The sequence below is a fragment of the Melopsittacus undulatus genome, chromosome 4, assembly GCF_012275295.1.
Source record: "Melopsittacus undulatus isolate bMelUnd1 chromosome 4, bMelUnd1.mat.Z, whole genome shotgun sequence".
Lineage (NCBI taxonomy): Eukaryota > Metazoa > Chordata > Aves > Psittaciformes > Psittaculidae > Melopsittacus > Melopsittacus undulatus.
In genome coordinates, this window is record NC_047530.1 from 45044377 (window position 1) to 45054010 (window position 9634).

The following is a 9634-nucleotide window of genomic DNA, read 5'->3' on the forward strand; positions in this document are numbered from 1 at the left end:
AGCTCATCTGGGACAGCAACACGCAAATTCATTACTCATAATTTTATAGTTACTTCATGGCATCACTACAGAGCACTGTTAAGTTTGTTTGATTTATTTAATGATGAATTTGCAGACCTTAATATTCTTTTCCCTTTAAACTTTACTGAATTTCTGTTTTGTAATTAGTTTGTTAAAGCATAAAGGCATAGTCTTTTGTGTATTTAAGAAGCAACATATTCTTAATCTTAGTTTTGTGTTAGTCTATTCTATTCAGAGAATTAAAAGATTGTGTTATATAGATATAACATACATTTACTTATCTCTCTAAACAAAGGTATCAAAAGCCCAGGAATGCATTAGGTATATTTAGAAGTCTGAAAAAGTACATTTGATATGTTTATACATAAAAGTATGGGCCAGTTTGTTCATGGTTTAACAACAGACTTTGAGTGATTAATATAGAATAAAGTCAACAATGACAATAATTACAGCAGTAAGCATAAAAAGTATTTTTCAAGGAAGGGGGCAGAGCTGTGTATACTCAGTAACTATTTCTAGACAACTACACGCAATGGTAAAGATGAAGGCTAGCTGAATCTCCTTGGAATCTGAAGGACCTTGGGTGTTTCTTAGGAAAGGGCTGTTCATGAGGAACATGTATTTCCATTTTTGTTGTTAATTTGTTTCAATGCCACATGAATGAAGAGGCTAGAATTTGGGTGTTAAGTTAGATGTAACAAATATAAAGGAGAAAGAAAACTATGTGTACAATGGAAAGAACTTTCTGAATGTATCTAAACCCTATGGTAGGTAATTTGATCTAATTTTTGCAGAAAGGCAAATGCCAGATGTGTGCTCCACTTTGATCTTAATAACACTTTAGGCTGCAGACAATAAGATTGGTTTAAAATTTATTGTCTCTTTGATTTCTCCATTCTAATGCTTTTTAAATTCTTTACACAAGACAGATCTATATATAGGCAACTGGGGTGGCATCAGAAGCGTTGTATACTTAAGACATTCTTGAAAACCTCAGTGTGGAACAGTGTTTGCTGTTTTATGCATCAAAACAAAGCCAGATTTTATACAAGCAACATTCAATTTTCATTTTATTATAATGTCTCTTTTTATTTTGCATATGAACTTCTGAGTGTCGCATCTGTAGCACAGCTCCTTATATGCTTTTATCTTTCAATAACCTTATTAAAAGTCAAGTCAATATATTAAATCAACATTAAGCAGCAGGAGTTGAAAGTTAAGTTAATCCATTCCCTTGCATTAGGAGTGTAATCTATGTATATTTTTAATTTTGCTCTTAAGCTGCTTTTAGGACTTTTTTTGTACAGAATATGCTTTAAAAAGAGAGTTGCCACTGAATGGACACTAGTGAAAACTTCTGAGAATGCATAACATCCAAGAGACATCCAACTTGCCTTCAGTTTGTATGTTCATGCTCTAGGAGGCCATTGTCTGTGAATGTGAGTTCAACTCAGCTTACGGCTGCTGGTTAAGTGGCCCCAGGTTTCCAACAGAATGTCTTGTATATTTTCTATTACCGAGAAACAATGAAAAGCAAGTGAGACTAAGAATAAATGGTAGAGGAAGAGCAATGATTAAAAAGAAACAAATAGAAAAAAAAAATCCTGGAATGCAGCCTGAATGTCTTATCATAATTCTCTGGCATAGTTCAGAGCCATCTGTCCCTTAGGTCCAAGCATGATGTCTCTAACCAATTGTTTTCACTCTGCTCAGCCCAGTAGCCTGGAAGTTCAAAAAGTCAGACTCAGTTTTCCTCTGAAGGAAATTATGGACTTTGCTGATGAAACTGCCATCGCTCAGCCAGTCCTGGCAGAGCTTTTTAAAATGATGGTGTTGATGGGCTACCAGAAGTCGGCAGCCTCTCTCTTGTACTGCCTAGTTCTTGCAACAAACTCCTTTGTAAATGAAAGAAAAATTCTTTCAGAACCAAACATTTTAGCTCATTTCCAAGAACAAAACATTATACAGAGATACTTGGTAATAAATACTCTTCCTATCACAGAACAATGACAAGTGAAAAGACTTCCCGTTACCTCATCCCAACAGAATTGTCTTAGGTCCAAATGCATCTTCATGTCTTTTCTTCCTTATCTTTGCTACATCTCCTGAGCTAAAACATCTTTAATGTAGTTTACTATCTTCATTAATCACAATTACATTGAAATTCTGTTTGCATAATTCTGAGGCATGGTTTGTGAACCCTCTCCTTGACATAATGTACCACCTGTACCATTAGAGAAGAAGCTATTTGAAAAGATTGGACAACTAAGTCACAAAACATAGGGAGGTTTAAATAGCATTTGATTTCAATTAAGAGGCATCCAGAAGCACCCATTTCCTGAAATTCAAGCATGATGTTAGGAGACTCTGAAAATCTCTTGCAACACTAGCCTTTGTGCATCATAGTTGAAAGGTGTGCAAATACTACCCAATGAAATTTAATGGAAGCCACACAAGGAAAGATTTTAGCCTTGACATTTATCTTTACCAACACACAGAACCACCTTGATCTGTTTTAGTGTTGGTGAAAAAAGAAGGTAGTGTCTATTTCACAGGAGAGGATAGGAAGTACGAGTCAATGTGATGGATGGTGGAAAGAAACAAAAGCCAAGAGGGAATAAACATGAGCGTCAGGTAGTGATCTCAAAGATGAGGTCTAGTCTGCTGTCAGAATGTGTATAAATAGCTTATTAATAACAGAAGAGATGTATTGGCATTAGTGTTAAAGGAGGAACACACTCAGTTTGTATTGTTTTGTCAGAAATAAGCCATCTGTGTACAGTTTATATTTGTTAGATATGAGGAGACTACACAAGTACAAATCAAGTATATGTTAATTTCTGTGAAAATACTCACTCACCTCAAGGCATTTATCCAGCAGATGACTCTGCAGTAACCTCTGCCGTCCCTAGCAAATCTGTCACATTCACTTACTGGAGGTATAGCTGCACTGCAGTGTAGCACAGAAATCTAGAGGAGTTTTAACCTCACAGACATGGTTACCAGCAATAATTTAATTGCAAAAGCTTGAAGTTTATTCTTTAATTAGTATCATTCAGTGGGTGAGAAAAACCAGCAAGGGCTATCAGGGAAATTTTCTTTTAATCTTTCATAATTATTATATCACACCATTGCTGAGCATGCCAACATTTAGAAATGACACCTATTTTCTCCCTGGTTCTCACTTAACTTGCCTGTCCCAACAGCAGCTCAGCTTCTATCTGAGACTTACATACTTGGAAAAGGAAGACCAAAATCACATAAGGGTTTATGCTGAGGGTAAACCCTGCCAAGTGAGTCTGGTGCTACTTTCATCTTGTCCTTGATGGCAAGGGAGAAGTGTAATATCAGAAATATATCTGCAGGGCATCCTTGACACAAATTCAGCAGCTTGATGCTGGAATCTCTCACTGTCAGTGCCAGTACAACCAACATCTCCTGGGAATCCATCTGGTTTATTGCTTCATGCCGAGATATTTTGGTGATATTTAGGAAATGCTTCATTCAATGTTTCAGGTCTTGCTTGATTTAGGCACCTAAGTCTCATCTCCAATGACTTGCAGTGAAGTTGTTGTTTGATCTATTATTTCTTTTCCAAATAAAATTAGTATTGGACAATATATTTTGGTCCTGGATTTTCAGATTTCAGGGACTTAATTAATTCAATTTGCTGCTGAACAACACACTTCCTGATAGCCATGGAAATAGGTTCTCCAATCTGTGGATTGTACCTCTAAAAATAAACTAAGCAAAGAGTCTATTCAAGCAAAATGTTACAAAGGGGTTACAGACTGTAGCCTTTCCTCAGGGCTCATTGTTATTACAACAATGTGAAGTGTATGTGCAGTTTTCATTCAGGTCAAAACAGCCTGGAAGCTGGGGTGGCAGCTCTGATTTTTATAGCTTCAGCCTTAGTCTGTTTGACTTTGCATAAAAACCTAATCTTAGAGCACAATCTTGGACAAGACTTGCTTTACGCAGATAGCACAAGCTGCCAAAGCTTGTATGTAGGGCTGTGTTTGAGGAAGAACATCCACAATGTAAGGCCTGGAGTGCTTATTACCCTCTGAGTTGAAATCGGATGTTATTCCCTGAGGCACAGGTCAGCATGTCCGTCATGCACAGACAAGACCGTCTGCTCCTCTCGGTTGGAGAGTGATATTTTCTTAAGGAGTAGGATGTCATTCCTAGAGGTCTGCCCCTTGGTAGGGTCAAGAGTAGTATTTTATGGTTAATGTTTATGATTAATTTTGGCTGTGGCCTTTCCTTTCAAAATCTGTACCATGTCAGTTCAAGTTGGTAAGGGGGAAGCTTGACAAGGTTAAGGCGTGAACCATACACTCACTTTTCCTTCCAAAGTAAATACTACAACAACAATGCACATGGGAACCAAGCAGCACATTCCTAAATTAAACCAGAAGATTCACAAAAGGGAACTAAAACAGCAGGGTCCAAGAGGGTGGGTTTTGCTTTTTTTTTTTTTTTTAAGTCCAAAGGATACATTTTCAGAAGGATGTCTTGGAAATTAGCTCTACACAGTCCCAGGAGCAGAAAGGGCAGTATAGCATCAGATTCCTTGTGCTCACATTACTTCAAAATTAATATTGCCTTTGCCCTGTTTCTCTCAAAAAATATCTGCTAAAGTAAGGTGAATGACTCTCAGCTGTTCAATGCTGCTTAAAGGACATGCTAGCATCACAGTGTGATGCAAGTTTATATTAAATCTTGCTTTTGGCGTATATCCAGATTTTCTGTCTGGTTTTAAATAGGATCTTTAGATTCACATGCAAATTATTCTCTTTTAAAGAATCTTACCTCTTTTCTCAGCTTCTGGAAATTCTGATTTCCCTTCACATTTTTTTATTAATGTTCTAGTTTCACAATAGGCTTGCAGATGGATTTGGTTTGATATTTTAGTAGACACTTAAGACCAGAAGAGATTGGAAACTTCTAGAATCCCAAAGTGTTCTTATTCTCTCAGAGACTTTCTCTAGCTCTTGTTTCTTATTCATTCTCTAGGAACTAATTTCTGTAGTGAGAGAATACAACTTTAAAATTCTGGGATTACAACTTTAAAATTCTGAGACCTTTAAAAATCTTTCAACTCTTTTAAAATTACTGAACTTCAGACCCTAGGGGTAGCACGTTTTGGGAATGGATACACCTCAAACATCTGAAAGCATTTTGTGATCTATAATTAAAATTCTATTATCCCACATAATGAATAAACAACCTCCTTGGAATACTGGCATCATGCCATTGCATATCTCAAAAATGGAGTTGTTCAGACTGCTCTGAATCACATATAAAACTAGCACTGCCAGTCTTCATCAGTTCTTCAATGAAAATTAAAGCTGCTCCGTGTAAAAAACCCAAACCAAAAATAGGAACAGATCACTTCTGATTCATAATCAACAGCCCCCAATATTGCTATACATGCTGCAAGTGAGACTGGCAAAGAGCACTCTCAAACATCATCATGTTGCCATATTTTGAGGTTAATAAGAGAGGCAAAAGATTAAAAATATGGACACCAGAATTTAAAAATATTTCCCTTGACTCACACAGAGTCCTTTGGAGTTCACTTTAAATGGCCATTTCTGAGTCAAGCTTTTCATAACTTCAAATTTTATCACTCAGCTGATTACAGAATTGCAGAATTCTCAATGGTTGACTGGCACTATCTTGATTAGTTACGAACCGTGCGGTAGGCTTTTGTGCCTCTGTGACTAATAGGGTCTGAAAGAAAAAAATGTACGTATTAGTACAAATATTTACAAGTATGACCAACAATCTGGCTGAGAAACTTGGAGATCAATTGATGGAGCCATTTCAAATGGCTTAATCATTGCAGTCTTGGAATTTACACTCTGAATAAATTTCATTATTAGCAATGAACAAATGTTGGAGCTGGATGAATGCACATGGAACCAGCAATGGTTTCTTAAACAGGGAGGGAGAAAGAGTAAGACAAAAATTTACAAAGAGGAAACAATGCAAAAGAAAAGAAAAAAAGAAAGAAGTCTTATAACACACTGTGATTGAAAAAATTATTCTTCACTCACCCCTCACATTCTTTTTAAGAAGCTGCAGAGGGTTTTCATGAAGGCCCAGCATGCCTAAACAAGTTTCACTCAGAAAGAATAAGTTGTAAAAGTTAAATCACCACTCATTTCTTTTGAGCCTGTCTTCAGCTGTGGTCTCTGCAGCTTTAGTTTCTCTTGTCAAGGATAGATAAAACAGAACTGTAAGACCAAACTTGAAAATCCCAAATTTTCTTAATTGGATGGGAATTACCTGTATAAGAACAGTATTTCTTCTAACAGTAGCTCATGCAGCAGATAGCCTATATGGGAACTAGAAAATCTAGAAGCCCAAACACCTGTTAATGCAGAAGATGAGATCTGGCACAATTATGAATGTGTCAAAGATTGTTTGGAAGATGCACAAAACCCAGAGCAAACAGACACAATGAAATGCAACAATCACGTAGAAAGCAAAATGAAGACTTGCAAACCATTCTGGACATTTTTTTCATCCTTCCCAAAAGCAGAGCACAGACTGAAGGGCAGCTATCCTATTTGGCTGGCTTTGCAGCTTGTACTGTTTTTCTTTGCATCTGGAATCCCTTGGTTTGTTGACTCATAGTGGTGTCACTCTCAAGATCAAGGACTGCTTTGTTTGACCTAGTGTGTTCATCAATATTTGCATTGTTAATTTCATTATTTTGCAAAGCACCTTGGGATGTGTCTCATGAAAGAGGTTATACATAAATATCTCCAGTCTGCTTTGATTAAAGTTTTCTGACAAGTGCATCTCAAATGCTAGTCATCAATAATTTGCTTTTCAATTATTTCAATAACTGCAGTATTCCAGCTGTATTGATCTTGTGCTAAGTATCCTTTCCTGAATTAATGACGTGTGAAAATTTCATTATATATTATTGAAAGATAGGTATTGGATCTATGACTGGATCAATTTCTTTTGCTATATAAATAGCATAGCTTGTATTAGGGATGAGTGTACACATGTATATTAGACATATACATATGCATATGTATGCATCTGCATATTAATAAAATAACATAGCAATTGCCTGCTTTTATCTCCAAATTTAACCACTGGATAAATAGCATTAACATCTACATATATGAAACAGTGCATATCTGAAATTATTTAATTGTAAACTGCTTATTAATTACAAGAAGAAAAGTTGTATTATAGTACTTAACAGCAGTCAATCATAAAATCATTCTGTATTTATGAAGTCACACTTCTCAATAACCCTAGAGCTGAAATACACTAACAAATAATGAAGAATTCTACAGCATAGAAAGCAAGGTTTATGCCTGGTGATAAACTGTTATGTTCATAAGAGTAGCATTTAATTTAGACCTTCAAGATTGGTCTATTTTGGATTTCTACTCAACTTTGGTGTTACGTAGGCTTATTCTTAGAAGTACATTCTCTTTATCTGATGTATTTGCTTCCTTGCATGTGGTAGTTCTCCCTCAGAATAACTGGCACAGTGTTAAGGCAAATACTGCTCTTTGGCTAGATCTTGTCAGTTGCTGAAAAAAACCTGCATTCCAGCATAAGGACAGTTCATGAACTTCAGGGCTCCAACACTTCTCTTGGACCTGAGGGCCTGAGGGTCAAATTTAGGTTCTTAATAAACACTAAATCAGTTGTTCATGTGGATAAAGAAAAACAATCTGTCATCTGACATCTTGGCATATTAGTAGGATTCCAAGCAAAGAAGCTTATAACATTAATTTCTTCATCAGTACACCATTTTATTGTCTTAAAGGATCAAGAAACTAGACAATAAACAGTAAGAACAGGAAAAGACAGCAAATGTATCTTAGTTAGATTGCTTTGGCTTAGCTAATTTTAACTGGGATTATCTGGCTCATTATATACTTGCTTAACTGTTCAGTGCCTAGCTAGGTATTTCTACCATGCTCATCATGGTGGTATTTAAGCACATCTTCCCCAATACCTATGTGTTCCCTTCTCTTCTACAGAAAATTAATTGCAAATAATTCTTCACATTTGGTTAATGTCTATATCTTGGTGATGATCTCTGTCTGGCATCTCATCTCCAATTCAATTTTGTAGCTGAAATCTTTGTTCAGGTTCTTGTCTTCTCCAGACCCACTGCAGTAGTCTCTTCCGTGATGAGAAATGCATCTTTTCAAACCAAAAACCATGGGTTTGAACATGCTGCTGTAGATTTGCCGAGTATCTCCACTGACTCACTCTTTTAACCTGACAACTTTCTTATATTTTTCAGTATCTTTCATAGCATATCTTTGCTCTTACTCTCTGTTGACATGATCACTCCAACCTCTTATTGGCTAAGGATAATAAATACATTAATGCTGTTCTCATAAACATCTGAAACCACATCACCTTCTATTTTAAGTTTATGTGATGTGTGATGCCAAAAATCCCTCAAAAGTGCCTAAATTATACCAGTCTTTGGGGAGTTGCTGAGCATCCTGGTGAAGATGTGTCCAGCTGCTGCACTCTCCCAATGGTCAGTTGTTGGATGAAATTACTGTACAGTGTTATATTTTAATTGTTTTCTATTCTGACTGTAGAGAAACCGGAAAAAATATCTCTAATGATCTATAGTAAGGTTTCCTGGCTATCAGTCTACACTAATACAACTGTAAAATATAGATAAAATAAAGATAAAATTGTATTGTAAGTTATAGATTTTTTTCCCTTTAATATTTGAGCCCAAATATGGATACATACATTTGAGATACTATTTAAATATAATTTTGTGGGCAATATGCTTCAATATCTGAAGAGCTTTGAATATTAGGTATTTGCATATGCGGCAAGTTGCCAAAAGTGGCCTAAGAACTAAAAGAAATCCACATCACCAGAGGTGTGTGCAAAATACTTGAGATGCAACCTTTCCCCAAAAACTCATTAAGTTACCTTCAAAAAAATGACACCAGTAAGCCACATATTTGATTTTTTTGTGGATCCCTAAAATATTGTGTATTTTCTTAAAAAGCATACTGAACCTGCAATACTAACTGGATCAGTAAAGCAGTGTAAATAAAACCCATCATTTAGACAGAATTATTTAAACATAGAAACCTACAGTACCTTGACAATACATAGAATCATAGAATCATAGAATAGTTAGGATTGGAAAGGACCTCAAGATCATCTAGTTCCAACCCCCCTGCCATAGGCAGGGACACCTCACACTAAACCATATCACCCAAGGCTTCATCCAACCTGGTCTTGAACACTGCCAGGGATGGAGCATTCACTACCTCCCTGGGCAACCCATTCCAGTGCCTCACCACCCTAACAGTAAAGAGTTTCTTCCTTAGATCCAGTCTAAACCTCTGCTGTTTAAGTTTCAACCCGTTACCCCTTGTCCTATCACTACAGTCCCTAATGAATAGTCCCTCACCAGCATCCCTGTAGGCCCCCTTCAGATACTGCAAGGCTGCTATGAGGTCTCCACACAGCCTTCTCTTCTCCAGGCTGAACAGCCCCAACTTTCTCAGCCTGTCTTCATATGAAAGGTGCTCCAGTCCCCTGATCATCCTCATGGCCCTCCTCTGGACTTGTTCCAACA